At 37.3% G+C, this 15,324-nt stretch overlaps 1 protein-coding gene and 1 long non-coding RNA gene across 4 annotated transcripts in view; one reads left to right on the top strand and one right to left on the bottom strand.

Moving 5' to 3' along the window:
• Positions 1–3,666: 3,666 nt before the first annotated feature.
• On the bottom strand, positions 3,667–8,194 carry LOC146550586 (uncharacterized). The gene is made up of 3 exons (XR_014890176.1): positions 8,029–8,194; positions 5,783–5,866; positions 3,667–5,574 (listed from the first exon to the last, which is right to left on the bottom strand). It is a non-coding gene; the product is annotated as an uncharacterized LOC146550586 (long non-coding RNA).
• A 1,283-nt stretch (positions 8,195–9,477) lies between these two features.
• plagl2 (pleiomorphic adenoma gene-like 2) overlaps positions 9,478–15,324 on the top strand; it is a 52,147-nt gene continuing 46,300 nt past the window's right edge. For 2 of the 3 annotated variants that reach the window (XM_085259790.1, XM_085259789.1), the window contains exon 1: positions 9,479–9,835. The gene's annotated coding sequence lies outside the window, so the exon portion shown is untranslated. Of the gene's footprint in view, positions 9,836–15,324 lie in introns of all 3 variants that reach the window. The other variant, XM_085259791.1, reaches the window with a different exon arrangement.

The following is a 15,324-nucleotide window of genomic DNA, read 5'->3' as shown; positions in this document are numbered from 1 at the left end:
GAATTTTTCATTCATAATGTGTACAAGTTGGTCATTGGGTGAGCGGTGGTGGCTTTTAACAACTAGAATGGCTCTGTTTGTTTAGAACCTCCTATTTTATTTACAGTTCTGTGCCCTATCAAAGTTATACATTGTATATATTGTAATGTTTTTATGTAAAATGTCTATAAATCATAGTCTGGTTTTAACAGATTTTGGATTAAACATAGTCAAAATTCTGTTAGTGCAGTGCTGGCTGAAAACAGTGATTATATAGACAGAACATTATCTTTATATACAGTGCATGGTTGAAGTAAACAGTGGATGTACAGTAATCATACAGGAATAGCATTAACTAACTGTAGAACTAACCCTTTAAAAATGAACAACGCTGGGTGTCAGCACATATTTTGAGTTAGGAAGAAAATCATGGGTTTAAAGCATACAATAAGCGTTTGCTACTTCTCTTTTGATCATTCCTGCAGACTGACAAAGAAGGGGGTCACACAGAGTTCACAGTATGAGAAAAGAAATATTGCATTAGTCCTTGCTGCTTTGCCTGAGATTCCCAGGTGTAAATCAGATGGAGCCAATCAATGCTACATCCAGTGATAAAGACTCAGATGGGAGAAGGGGCAGCACTCCCAGAGTGTTGTCATTATGTGTTCGTCATTAGAGGTTCACATGTGTGCTCAACATGCCCAGACCAAGTGTACTGGGTAGGCATGACAACATGTGGCCTGGGTGCGGTCTCAAACTTTTGTTACTTTTATTTAGATGATTCTCTGCCAGCCTGCCTTGTTTGACCGAATCAACCGATAATTGCTTAAATATGTCACAATAAAGAGATTGTTATGCACAGCTAAGCGGCTGAGCGACACAACTGGAATGATCTGCATATAGTTTGTTTTTTATAATTACTCCAAGGACAACTAAACATGTACATCTACATAAAACAGCTAAAACAGTAGACAGACTATATATTTTTAAATTATAACCAAAGTCCAGAACTTTTTTTGTGAGTTTCACACGAAAAGGACTCTGAGGTTTTCTAGTTGGGCTTTCAGGGATTCTTAATCCCTTTGCATCCTCCAGGTCAGCCAACCCGTTCTAACGATTCTCTCTTTGTACTCAATCACTCTCGTTTTTCTTTTCTCTGATGCTCAACAGCTGGCTGCTCTTTCCCTCTTTTCCTGTGTCGTTCTTGATGTCTGCTCCTCCCCCATCCCTTGAACACACACTGTTTCTCATTGTTACAGATGACAGCGAAGATAACAATACAAAGAACCACAACTCACTGCCGGAGTTTGAGAAAAAGACAAAAAGTTGGTGAGACAGGGAGAGAGAGCGTGAGACTTCCTTGAGGTGACAGGATCACAACAATCAAACAAACATAAAAATGTTCACCTAACTTTTTTTGCATTTTAGTTTTTGTGCAGCTCTTCCTCACTATCCAAGGTTTTATCAGTTTCATTTCCTTTTTCGACTCTTCAAGCTGCAGAGGAAGAAGCTTTCAGTTAGTAGTATTCAGTATTAGAACATCTACACATGCATACATGCCACTTATGTTTCCCCATTTGTCTGCTATGTTTTTAACTTCTTTCATATTCTACACTGTTTGTGGCCTTTCACAAGAGGGAAATAAGGTAGTCAACCTCAAAACAACCCTCCTCCTGTTGACCTTTATGTGTTGTTCCTGACAACCCAGCTTTCAGTTCAGCTGAAATCTGTATGGTGTGCTGTCATTTTACAGATCTAGCATGCAGAGCTGTCACATGTTAAACAGGTTTTTCTGACAAATTTGTCCACGTAGAAGAAAAGAGTGTCAATAATAAAAGCTTTTTTGTTTGTTTATGTGTTTTTAAATATAATAAAACTCCATGTTGTAACTATGGAGGTGAAGAAAAAAACACACCTCTTCAAAGGCATCGCGTTACACACACCAGTTGTCCATGAACTATCTGAGGTATGTTTTTTGTCCGGGTGAATACTCTGTGAACAAACAGAATAGAAACAGTCCTCCTATTTTCTTTCTTCAGTGAGTTTTAAGATGCAAAAGTTAATGCCTAAACCTGAGAAAGAGTTTTTCCAACCCATTCCTCTGTGATAAAGGCATTAAGTAAAACTGGTAATGAACTTGGAAAACATTTAAAACAACAGATGCACCTAAAAAACTTTACCCTACTCAGCCTGGAATGGCTAGGTGCTCTTATTGTAGCTAGACATAGTAAATATATCTTGACACACCTTGACATAGAAGAGAGCCAAGTTAAACTTTGGAGAAGATATAGAGTTCGACTAAACAGGGGATGTGGAAAAGAGTTTAACTGAACCTACCCAGTGGAACTATTATAGAGGAAATGGAAATCCTGCAGGTGATGCTACAAGAGAGCTTAGTATCAGCAAGCTGAGAGAAATTTTACTGTGATGGACTACTCCAATGTTGCTCAAGACAAGAAAAATTACTTGGAAAAACCAATGAAATCCATGCTGTAAGAGGACTTGTCTGCTGTGAAAACGGCAAGCCTGACAAGTTCTGGAAACCAAGTATTTTTAAAGTAATTTTAAAGTAATTTTGATTATAAAGATTTAACTTTTAAGTGTCATTTCAAGTATTAAAGATTGCTCCAAACCTCTGATTTAAAAAAAACATTTTTTTTAAAACTTAATTTACCTGCATTTTAACCAGATTTTCATATTTAGTTTTACTTTTGACTTCACCTACAATTTCATTCTGGTTTTCAAGATTTATTTAAATTTAAAAGTAGTAGAAAATGGGTCAAATTTAATAACTGTTTACTGTTGATTTTCTTTAGTTTCCAGCTGCTGTAGGTCCATCTATTAGAAGCAGTTTGCTTTAGTGATATAGAGAAAAATTAAGAGAAACCTGTTTCACCTTCAAGGTTTTCTTGTATTTAGGGATGTTAAGCTTTGTGTGTGTTTTATCTTATTTTATTTTGGTCTGTTGGTTCCTCTCAGTAATCTGCTGTAGCTACACGTAGACTGAATGTAACAAAAAGCAACACACAAAGTATCAAAACTGATGTTAGGAAATTTATCTTATTAATGAAATTGGAAAAAGCCAAACTATCTCTTTAAAGTCTATTCTAAAGTTTGCAGCATTAAAGCTATTAATGATAAGAAATATTTCTCACTTGACAGATTTATTTAAATTTAAACGTGGACATGCCAAAACAAACAAAAATGCAATATCTACCTCTAGAAAATGTTAGTAATACATGCTAATAATAATTTACTGACATGGATAAAAACTGAATGCACTAGAAAGGTTTAGACTAGTGAAAAGGTTAGATTTGAAAACAAACTAAAGTAAAATTAAAACACATGAGAAATATCTTTGTCAGTTTGATTGAATTTGTTAACACAACAGAAGACTTTAGTGCATGTTTGAGACATGTCTGTACGTCATAAAGGCTTAAAAATACCACTACTGTCATAACAAGCGCTGAGACTGTTAATCATGAAACTAATAACAACTAAACAAAAATCAACATTTGAAACAATATATTTTAAACCTTTAAAACTGTAAATGCTAAAAGCCCCTCTTCAAATGAAGCTGGACTAAAACACTAAAACACTAAGAAAGTAGTAATATATATATATATATATATATATATATATATATATATATATATATATATATAGAGAGAGAGAGAGAGAGAGAGAGAGAGAGATAGATAGATAGATAGATAGATAGATAGATAGATAGATAGATAGATAGATTAACAAACTTTATTTTTCTGTTTAAACACAAATATCCCATTTGCCCTAGTGTGTCTGAGTGGCATACATGAAGACTGTAACATAAGACTTTGGTTGTTCCCACAATAACGGACATTAATGAAAGGTAAGTAGATAATTAAACTAATTAAGCTAAGCCATCTGAACATCTGGATAAAGCTACAAGTGATTCTAAAACCTTTTAAATGGTTCAGAATGTTTTTTGTACCGGTTTTGTAAACTTATAACTGATACTCACATTACTGTGCTTTTAAACAGCAAATGTGTAGGCAGGTGCTCTGACTTGCAAGCCTTTGAACCTGGATATGCAGTATGTTCCTTTCACTTCCTGTTTGATTAAGTTATGCACCAAAACTACTTGATTCTCAGTATTGCCAAGAATACTGACAAATGTACAGGGTACGCCAGAAGTGACAATATTTAATTCATACAATAATTATCACATAAATATAACATTATTTACATTACTTCATTTTTAACAGTGTAGTAAATATAAACACTTTCCCTCAGAGTTTCTCACAGTGCTTATTTCAACATGTTACTATGTGAAACAGACTTTTATTTATAAGTGCAGTGACTTGGAAGACAGACAGAACTTGACAGTATCTTTCTACTATTCATTTCTTCTTATTTCATTATTATTGGCTTTATTTATATAGTTATTCATCTTGCCTTTCTTATTTTTTCATTCTCTTTCACAAATTTTTACCTCTGGGCTTACTAAAACTGTGCACACCTACAAACACTCCCTCAAGCACATTATCAGATACACTTATTCTGTTCAATAAGTGTTGTTTTTGTCCTGTTTTTGCATATAAAGCAAAAAAAATAAATCATTTCATGACTGAGTATTTTCATTAACTATTAATTTAAAACTCTTTTTTAAAATAATTTTTGGGGCAGAGTGCCTTCATGATGTAACTGATGACTGTGTAACTGGACAGCTCTGCAGCTCCACCCATCTACCTTATCAACCTCCTGCAGAACTCTGATGTTTGCTCTCTGTGACTTGACACCCCACCTCATCGCAGAGAACTTCTGCCCAGAAATTATCACACACCAAATGCTCAGTGGTTACATCATGCAGATGTATCGTCTCTGTCTAGCTTTCAGTCGAATGCTCAGCCATTTCTGTGTAGCTGGACGGGACAATGATGTCCTGGTGGTTCCCCACCATCCCTCCTAAGCTGTTTATCACCCATCCCCACTAATGTAAACCGCCCATCTGTTTTAAACAAAACACATAAAAACACACATAGTCATTTCCCACTGTGCCAGACCCTGAAAGAAGAGATTGCTGGGTATTCTGGTGGCAAGCAAATCCACTCCAGATGTGAACAAATTGTCCCCCTTACTAATTGCTATTGTGCTTGCTGATGCTGATTTTGGATCTCTTTGGTTTGTGTAGATGGGTGTGTGAGTGCTTGCCACAATACGTTAAGTTTAGAGGTGCATGTGTACTTACAGAGGAGCTTGAGCGTGCGTCTATATGAAGCTGACGGTGTTAAAGTAATAGCTGTGAAGTAAAGCGTGCTAAAGGAAGGAGGTAAATCAAGATGACACTGCAAGATCAGTTGGAGAACAGAACACTGGTATACCCTGCCATAAACAGAGCCACATGTTTCTTCCCAGAGCCTGATGAAGGCTTTATTTAAGGGAGCCCATTGCTTTCTTCTGTCCTGTCATCAGAACTTCTCAAAGGAAACTTCTGGCTTCCTCGTCCCTCACAGTGCATCTAATCAGGACTGATTAGGTGTGTGGTAGCCAGAAACATGCAGGGGAGTGGTGGCTGCTGCTGTGCATGTGAGGGCTTTTCCTGCATGGTCTACAGGGCTGAGAAAAAGACAGAGGAATCAGAGGATGTCATGTTGTGGCATTTCATAGGTTAGTAAAAATTGCTCCACAGATGTAAATAACAGCCCACCACGCAACAACTGCAATCAACCTGACTGCGGTTGCAGCAAACCACACTGTAATCCAAATAAACAAACAAAGGCATAATGAAAGAAATCTCACTGTTTATGCCAGGAAATTGCCTCACCTCATCCATCTTCAGACCTTCTGTTTCTCTATCATCTATTCTTGTCCAGTTTCTGTTTGCTTTATAGGATCCTAACAGAAGAAGCTGCAGGGGGAAAAACAACCAAAGCGGTTACATCAGATCCCACCAAAGGCAGCGTGGTCAGCTGAATTTAGTCATACATTAGTCGTACCACAGGTAAAATCTGTAATGTATAATCTTTGTGAAAGTACAACTGATGGTAGCAAAATATACAGCTGATGTCAAAGAAAGTCCTACAGCCCAGTCTGCAAAAAGTTCACAAACACTGAATGCAGTTAATCTGTTAATTTTGTATATAATGAAAATAAATATGCAAAGACGACGCAAACTGCTTATGAGAAATATCCTTTTTTATTTTGACGCCAGAAACACATTTCAGAAAAAGCTACAACAGTGGCATGGTGTGTTGCCTCATTTTTGTTTTTGGGTTGTCTTTTTGTTTCAATACAGTGGTGTGCTGTCACCTGACAACAAGATGGTTCCTGATTCAAACCCTTGTTGGTGCTCTTATGAGTGCAGGCGCTCCCTGTGCCTACATGAGGTTTCCTCCTGTTAGTCTGACACATGCTCGTTAGAGACGTTGCTGATTCTGAATTGGCCGTGAATGTGAAGCTGAGAAAATGCTTATATGTGTGTTTAGTTAAAATGTCATCTGAAGCGTTTTGCTCAGTAAGACTGCAAATGTACTAAAAAATACAAGTGCATTACTTTGTTAGGGTTTTTCTGGGGTCTTTTAATGTTACTACACATGGTGAAGTCTACCAGCTGTTCATGTTTTACATCGAGATGTTGTTCTTTAATTGTTAAACTATTTGCTTATGAGATTTTTTTGTGTAATGAACCTTTGCTACTTTTAACTTAAAGAAGACCCAACCTCTTTAGGACATTCTTTTTCTACCAAATCACATGTTAATAACCTGTTTGAATATCCTAGTGGTTATTAAGTAACCTATAGGTTCTTGAAGTGATCTTTAAAGCATCAGTTTTCCTGGGTTTTCACCACCTTTTTTAAAATCCTTTTTGCTGGAATTAAATCCAAAATTAACATTTTTTCCTAAATTTTATATATTTAAAGATTCAGTTTGATTTAATGTTTATTTACATTTTTAAACAGATCAATTTTTTAAGACACCTGCTCCTTAAGTGGTTAAAGTAAAGAAAATAGGGCCCTCTTAAAATGGCACTAATTAGTTTTAAGTCACAAGTGCTTGAACTCCAGCTGAAGTGCCTAATTCCCACAAATATTTATCAGACTAAGGCAATTTTAATTAACAGCCTGGTTGGAAAATCCTTGAATATTCTGAGAATATTACCTAGAGTGTAGTATTTGTAGTTTTTGGGAGATAAAAAATTCTCACAACTTCCCTACCTCATGACCAGCGGCCCTTGGCCTTTGAGGGTTTAAATTGTCCAAAAATGGAAGATTTTCCTAGTTTTTTACATTCAAAGCATTAAAACCATTATTATATCCACAGATAATTTCTACAACTGTAGCATCAGGTTAAAGAGAATTCTTCATTAAACAAACTTTAATGAAGAATTATGTACTTTCTTTTGGCATTCAAAAGAAAGTACATAATTTCATCCAAAGTACATACTTGTCATTGCTTTTGGACAGTTTCAAATTGTTACACTTGGTATTCAGAGATTAATTCATGGAACGTCTAGGCTTAATTTAAGAATAAAAATGTCCAATATGAATAGAAAAAAATGGGTATAAAAATGCAATTATTTCCTTCCTTATGTTATTTATAACTTCCTTATTTGTCTATTTTTAAATCTGAGCTTTCTATGTTTGTCTGAATATTTTATTAGTATCAGTTGCTTAATTGTTTTAATAATGAAAAAATCTTTAAAATAATTATACAAATGTGGTTTTATTGAATATGCGTTTGTTCTATTAATTGTTGTGAGAAATTTTAATTCCTACAGATCTTGTGTTGACAGACCTGCTTTTATTTGTCTAACAGTTAAATATTTAACTGCCCCCCCCCCCCCCAAAAAAAGTCTGCTTGAATACAAAAAACCGACCTGACTTTTTAAAGTAAACTTTGAAAAACAAAAAACAAAACAAACAAACGAACAGAAAACAAAACATCTCAACACTATTCGTGTTTAAAGAGGTTTTTAGCCTGTCTGTTTTACATAAACGAGTCTGCGACGTCAGGTACAGATATCCGGTCCGATCCAGTGGAGTAACATTTAGGTCCGAGACAACAACTTACAATATAGGCTTATTATAAGCAGCTTCTTCTTTAAAAAACGGGAAAAAAAAGTGGTTCGGGAAACAAAAAGCATCATCATCGTCATCATCATTTCCGCAAGCTCTTTCCAGCACACCGTTGTAGTAGGTACGTCTATTGTAGTTGTGCAGCACAGCAGCCCCGAACAACAAACACTTTCTGCCCCGCTCCCCTTTATTGAACAAGCCGAAAGGCTTTTGATGCTTTCATGTTCTGTCGGAAATTTTTCAATTTAGACTAATTGCCCATGAAAATCCGAATAACAGGATAAGTGCATTCTGCATGGTGATGTATTTTTTATTTTAATTGTTCACTGGCCAGTCAGCACCTAAATGCAAGATTTTGAATCATGTGTTTCTGTTTAATAAAAGCATTTTGCACTTCAACATGATGCAAAGGCTTCGGAATAAGTTGAATCATTTATGCAATTCAAAAATTACACAAATATATGTATTGATCTTTAAAAACAGTATTTTATTTTTTGTATGAAAATAGAACATAAGAACTTAAATGCCGCATTATTGAAGACACCCCTTCTCATTTCACTCACTCCGGCGCTGTGCACAAACACGTTCACCCTGCGGGCTCGGCGGTGGGACCGTTGGCAGCCTGTGGAGGGGCTGGGAAGTGGTGCCGGAGAGGCAGTTAGGGTGATGAGGAAACGAGTTGATGTGCCCTGGAAGTAATTCTTTCACCCTTCTCCCCTCCCCCTTCCCCAAAGGACACACAAGATGGGAGAGAGAGCAACGGGACCACCACCACCACCACCAACCACCGGTAGCCTTCAGCACGTGGGGACCCGGGGTGATCATCCACATTCCAGCTTGTGGGCTGGAACTCCTACTCGTTATCTGGCGCCATGTTTTCACTTTCTGATACCTTTAAAAAGCACCTTAATTATACCAGCACATTAATTTCAATAAAGTGGTTTTGTATTCTTTTTTATAACGCATTTAAGGGTAAAAATGTTTTTCAAGTTGAATCCACCCCCCCCCCCCAATTATAAATAACAATAGCGAAATGATGATGAAGTGGCGTTATGAGAAATCTTATGTTCTTGGTGGTTCTTAAAACGCAGACTCCCATTGTAGCTAAATATTGACGTAGTTATTCCAGCAAAAAGGCTGAAATAAACAAATACTACATTTAATAAACAGAAAATTCTTTTTTTTTTTTTAAATTATCAGTGGTTTCCTCATTATTGTTGAGCTTCTTAAAAAAAACAAGATAAATAAAAATAAGAAAAAGCAAAGCATCGAACAAGTGCATTCATAGCTTAACAACTAAGCCCTCCCCTCTTTACTCAAGTCTGGGCACAGCCTGCATTTTAGACATTGTAGAAGCTTCTGTTTTCAAACATCTTTCTAATTGTTTTAAAGGTTTTCTTGTTTAAAATCAATGCGCAGAGTGAAGATAAGCTGCAGGTGTTATAACTGAAACTAGTACTGCTAACTGGGAGGACTGGCTGCAAGCTGCTGAAAAACCAGTAAAGCTGTCGCTGGTTAGAAAAAAAAAAGTTTGTGAAAGTGGCCTGACGTCACACTCCCATAATGCTTACCGCCCCATAACTCCGCTGCAGCCTGAGGAGAGCCAGACACACTCTCAGGCCCCGAATATAGAAAAATTATTGGGAAAAATCGGAAAAAATATCCAAGCAACAGATCGGGAGGAGAAAAGAGCGTGGAGCGGTGGCGTGGGCTCTCCCACAGCGGGTTTTTGGTCCGGTCCGGGATGGGAGGCTACCGGGAGTCCTTGTGAAATTGACTAATGCGATGCTGGAAACTTTCTGGTGGGTAAACTGCTCGTTTTTTTCCTCTAAGCGCTCATATTGTGGCTTCACGTCCTCCCGTCTGCATGTGTGCCTTTGCTACAACTTTCCGAGCCTCGTATCAGCCCTCAGTTGTCTCTAAGTGACACTTGAATTGTTGTGAACGTGTTGTTACCGTCGCACGATCGGACTTTGCGCTATTTTTTCTTTAGTGGCACCGTGTAAGAAGCCTGGGTATTTAATTTATAATTACGCGATCGTCTCTTCTGCCTCGTCTTCTTCCTCAGTTTTTTTTAAACGTTTTCTTGTTTTTGCTCGATGATTATGTTGCAAACGCAATCTGTAAAGTTGTTCCACACGGCGCACTTTGTGCAGCGGCCCCTCGCTGTTGACGTTTGATGTAGTTTTGCAAGTTTTCGGCGATCTTGTGATTTTTAAGCAATTTTCGAACATTCATCAAGTGTGCAGTGCCGCTGCACGGGAGAGGGAGGTCGAGAGAACGTCCTGTTGCGTGTGTTTGTTGACCAGAGGGGAAAAAACAAATTTGCTGAAACGTGCACGGATGTTTATGCCCATCACAGATTCTTTAAATAAGTTTTGCGACCGATATTCAGTCGCCCTCCTTGAACCTTGAAGCCATTGTTGCTGTCTGAATCGAGCCGTCCACTAGGTTGTGGTTTATGTCACAGTTCGGATGTTTTGCTGGGAGAGTGTGCGCTTTTCCTTGAAAGAGGGGGGTAAATAACAACCAAGACCCTGCCAAAGAGCCGGGGTGGTTGGGGTCACAGTGTGGGGGTTCAGTTTGTGCACTTGTTTCTGATTTGGCTGCACGCTTTTTACGTATTTACTGTCATTCAGGAGGGAGGAAATGAGCACAAACAACGGTGGAAGTAACCCTAAAGTAGTCAGCTTTGCAGAGGACTGAACAGAAAGCTGTTTCTCCTATTGGGAGATTGTTGCATTCTGGTGTTTTTCATTTGCATTTCATATTGTTATTGCAGCAATATTACATTTCAAGATTAGCAAACTTTTTCCCTGTTCTGCATAAAGCATGAACTCTGGCTGAACTTTGGGATATTTAAGTTGTTTTCATGACATCACTTATAAACTATAAGCAGACATCCTGTGATTGTACAGGAAAGTGCACATCCACAGTGGGAGATTCCACTACACGCATACACGGTTTTCCATTACCAAGTTATCCATCGTCATTTGAGCACACTAAAAATGACAATATGGAAGTACATCGGCCAACATAAGTATCAGCTGTTGATATATCTGTGTATTGTTGTTGTTTTCCATCATTTGTAGCAGCGTGGAAATGTTCAAAGATACTGTGAGGAAAGGAAAGTACTTTAGGACAGTTAACAAGAACAGAAATGTGGACATTTGTGTCAGCATCTGCTGTTGGCTAGATTGTTATTTTAAACATAGAAATCATTCCAGACATTGATGATCAATGTAACCTAAAAGCAAAAAAACAACAACCAAAAGATCAACTTACTTCCACAAACATAAAGGCTCAAAAATGATTGATTGATTTTTCAGTTAATGTAGGATAAATACCACATGACGTGTCACATTCGTTTTTAGAAGCTATTAGCCATTTTGCGAGTTATTAAGAAAATACATACACTACATATTAGACATGCATAGGTTGTGAAACTCTAGACTGATGCTGATGTTTAAATTAGCAATTCGATTGATAGCTGATATTTTTTCAGTATTTTTATTTTGTTTCTGTTGTTATTTTTGCGACACAAAGTAATCTTATTTGAAAACAAAGCTAATCTCTGTTAGTCTTTCAGCTTTTTATTACACAATATTTGTGCATCTAGTGAGTACAAAAATGATGTGCAATTAAAGATAAATATCAGCGACTGATATCGATAAATCTTGCCTTGTTATCCTGCTGATTTGTGTAGAAAATGATGTGATGAGTCACTTAGTAAGATGTCAATTCATTTATTTTACTGGGATCAATAAAGTTTTCGAACTGAAGATAACTTCTGCCTAATGGTTCAAGGTCAAATTCATATTTTGCTTGCTACTAAATCCACAAACACAATTTCAGTGCATGCAGCTATAAATCAAGTCAAACATTTTGTTATAGTTCATATGAATAATGTGATATAGCTGGACTACCAGTCAGAAAAGTCATACTCACGTTTCAGGTATAAAAGGTAGCTAAAAAGGCTAAATTCAGATCAGCATGTAATGAACTTTAGGTAGGTTTTTCCCTTCAACTTCACGCCTACATGTCTGAGCCAAGCATGTACCATCAAGGCCTCCAGCTACATAATAAGGAAATGGAAGTGAGGTTGTCACGAGACAATGCCTTTGCTGGTCGCTCTGCAAGTTGAGACCCATGTGTTGATGTTTGCTGCTCTCTCACTACAAGCGTTCGGCTGACGATGGATCCGCCCCATGGAGCATTAGCCAGATTTCAATTCTCACACGTGGAGCGTTGAAGAAGATGACTGCTTTATTTTTTTACATGCAGTGACATGATATATGAAAACAAAGGTATTTGAATATAATAGTATTTTCCCCCACAAATTCACAGAAGCTCACGCTAATTCCCATCAGTATGTGTGTTTTCAGAATGATTATGTGTACTCTAAAGCACAAAAAACCCTCAAGAAACTCCAAGACTCCAGTACTCCTACTTTATATTTTTTCCTCAGACATAACCATCTAATGATTCATGTTATTCTGCTGCCTGAGCTTTCAGATCTGCTCTGTTCAGTTGAGCACAGTCTTTGCTTGAGTCCACTGAGCCAGCTTCTTCTCATTAACTTCCATGCATTGCCTTACATTACTTCCATGCCCTGTGGTCGAGAGGCAGCACGTTTCATGTTTGCCTTTATGATTGAGCGAACGTGGGTGCCTGTGAGAGCACACACACTTGCCTGTTTGGAAGATGTGTGTGTGTGCAAGTGTGTGTCTGCGCTCCATTTTAGTGTGTGTGAGTGAGAGATTGCTGTTTTTTGAGTCCAAGGGAGGTCTTCTCTTCTGAAAATCCCCCTCACAATTCCTTGCACCTCTTCGGGCAGCAGCGGTGGTGGCAGCAGCGGTGGTGGCGGCAGCGACGGCGGTGGCAGCAGCAGCAACAGCAGGCTGATTACCATGAGAAAAGAGCATCAGTTGGGTTAATGGGAGGGACAGCCCTCTGAGGGGACAAATGGTAGTTAATAACCAGGGAAGAATCGGAAAAGCTCTGATCCCTTGCTTTGTACTTTTTCACCTTCTAGAGGCACGGATGGGATGGGGTTGGAGGGGGTGGGTGAGGGAGAAAGGGACACTGGGTTCATGGTAGAATGGATGCTGCTTGCTGACAGGCTGTAGGAAAACTGTACTATGTGTTACTTTCTCAGGAGTGGCACTGGGAACCTGAGAACTGCAACAGAATACAGGGCATTGCCAGAGCTGTTAAGTGTGTGCATGTGTAAACACTGGGCAGCGTCCGTACAAGAGTGTGTGGACGTAAGTACATTTGGTGTCATGGGATCAATGTACAGGTTTTTACTGAAAACAAGTAATACTTTACACATTATTTGATACTTTTCCTAAAAGTAATGCAATTTGTTTCTTAATGACCTGCCGGAGAATGTAATTCGTTACCCTATTTGATACATTACTTTTGTGTTACTCTGTAAAATGACCTTAAACACATTATCGTATAATTATCTATATAAACCATAGGCTATTATTATAATCCATATCTTTTAGTTTTAAAATTGAGATCAAAGAGGCTTCACAGTGATGCAACTGCAGAAACACGAACAGGTAGAAATGAAGGCTACAATGGTGCAAGCCTGACTGCTCATCACTGTTTTTGTTACCTGTTGAAAATCAAGCTCTGGCTGCAGGACTAGAGTCAGCAAGCCCTCAGCTTTAAAATAATTCTGGGCTCTTGGCTAGCTTTCTGTTAGTATGCTGTCTGTGCAGATGTTTGCAAAGAGTCCACCTTGTGTTAGCACAGTGCGGTTGTATTTGTCTTGATACAGTTTGCATTTCACCATCGTGCTTTTGTCCTTTTATGGAATAAAAGTAAAATTAATGTCCATATTTCTACTGCCTAAAAGCTCCACACCACATTTTTCCTCTTTTCTTCATATAGACAGAAATCAGCTAATAGTAGGGCAAGTGCACAGGAAAAAAGAAAACATGTTAACTTGATGCTTTTTTCTTTCTGTCTGCCTGGTGTGCAAACAACTAAAGAATCTTTGTAAAACAATGTCACAACATAATTGTAACTAACATGTCACTGTGTTACTGAAAAATTTAATGTGATTACAGAAACACATTACACTGAACACTGCATGGGACTAGCAGGTAAACAGATATTTCATTTAATTTATTTGCAATATGTGAGGCTTCACACATTAGCTGCTCGGCTTTCAGGCTATTGTGTGAGAGAGGGCTGAGAGCTGTATGTTGGGTGTGAAAGCAGAAAGAAGTTATGAATTCTGAGAAAGACTGAACAAGGGAGCAAGAAATAGAAAAGCAAAAGGATAAATCTGTAGCTCAGAATGTCGGTCTGATATTGAGTGGTAATGTGGTCAAAGAAAAAAAAAAAATCAGCAGTAATTTGTTTTTCCTACCAAGAGCTACAAACTGCCATACTACTAAATGTTATGAAATACTTATAAATGTCAAGACTGGAAAAAATACTGGCTAATACTTTGATTAAAATAAGTGAATATTTTCAAAAGCTTAATTTTATTCTTGATGATTTTCACTGGTTTTAATCACAATTTTTTCCAGTATTAGACTGTATTTATTTTATTTAGGAAAATTGGGTGTGCAACTTCTTTATTACCGTTATTATGAAATTAGTAATTTTTTTTGCTAAATTAATAAAAGCAGCTTTGTAGAATCCAAAAAGTTTAGCTTTATTGTCCCATGAAGCCTGACAATCAAGTCTAACTTGTAGTCTGAAGTCCAAGTATTACATACTCAATTAAAATAGGATAAAAACAGACTTGGATATCCTTCCTTTTTCAAATGTTAAGTTTGTGGGCAATTAAACATAGCATTAAATCAAATCAAATCAAATCACTTTTATTGTCACATCACATGTGCAGGTACATTGGTACAGCACATGTGAGTGAAATTCTTGTGTGCGAGCTTCACAAGCAACAGAGTTGTGCAAAATACAATAATGTAAACAAGCAAAATACAAGAATGGCTACATCTGAAACTAATAAATATATGTACAATATATAATAGTATATGCATTTCTGGATGTGTATACTAAATATTTTTCTACGTGTGTGTGTGTGTGTGTGTGTACACATATTTTACAAATTAAATAGAGTAAACAATAAATAAAATATATAAAATTACAAATCAGAGGTTTGTTGGATGGAATTGTTTTGCTTTAGTTTTGCTGTATAGATAGCAATGTGATGGCTAGTAAGTAAGTAAGTAAAATTTTATTTATATAGCACATTTCTAGATAGAGATCACAAAGTGCTTTACAAGATATAACAGATTAAAAAGAC

The sequence above is a fragment of the Mchenga conophoros genome, linkage group LG20 (genome assembly GCF_057382185.1).
Source record: "Mchenga conophoros isolate Kocher_MC1m ecotype Shallow Benthic linkage group LG20, M_conophoros_male_GT1.1, whole genome shotgun sequence".
In the NCBI taxonomy this organism is placed as follows: Eukaryota; Metazoa; Chordata; class Actinopteri; order Cichliformes; family Cichlidae; genus Mchenga; species Mchenga conophoros.
The sequence above is the reverse complement of the archived record's forward strand: the minus strand, read 5'-3'. Positions and strand labels throughout refer to the sequence as shown.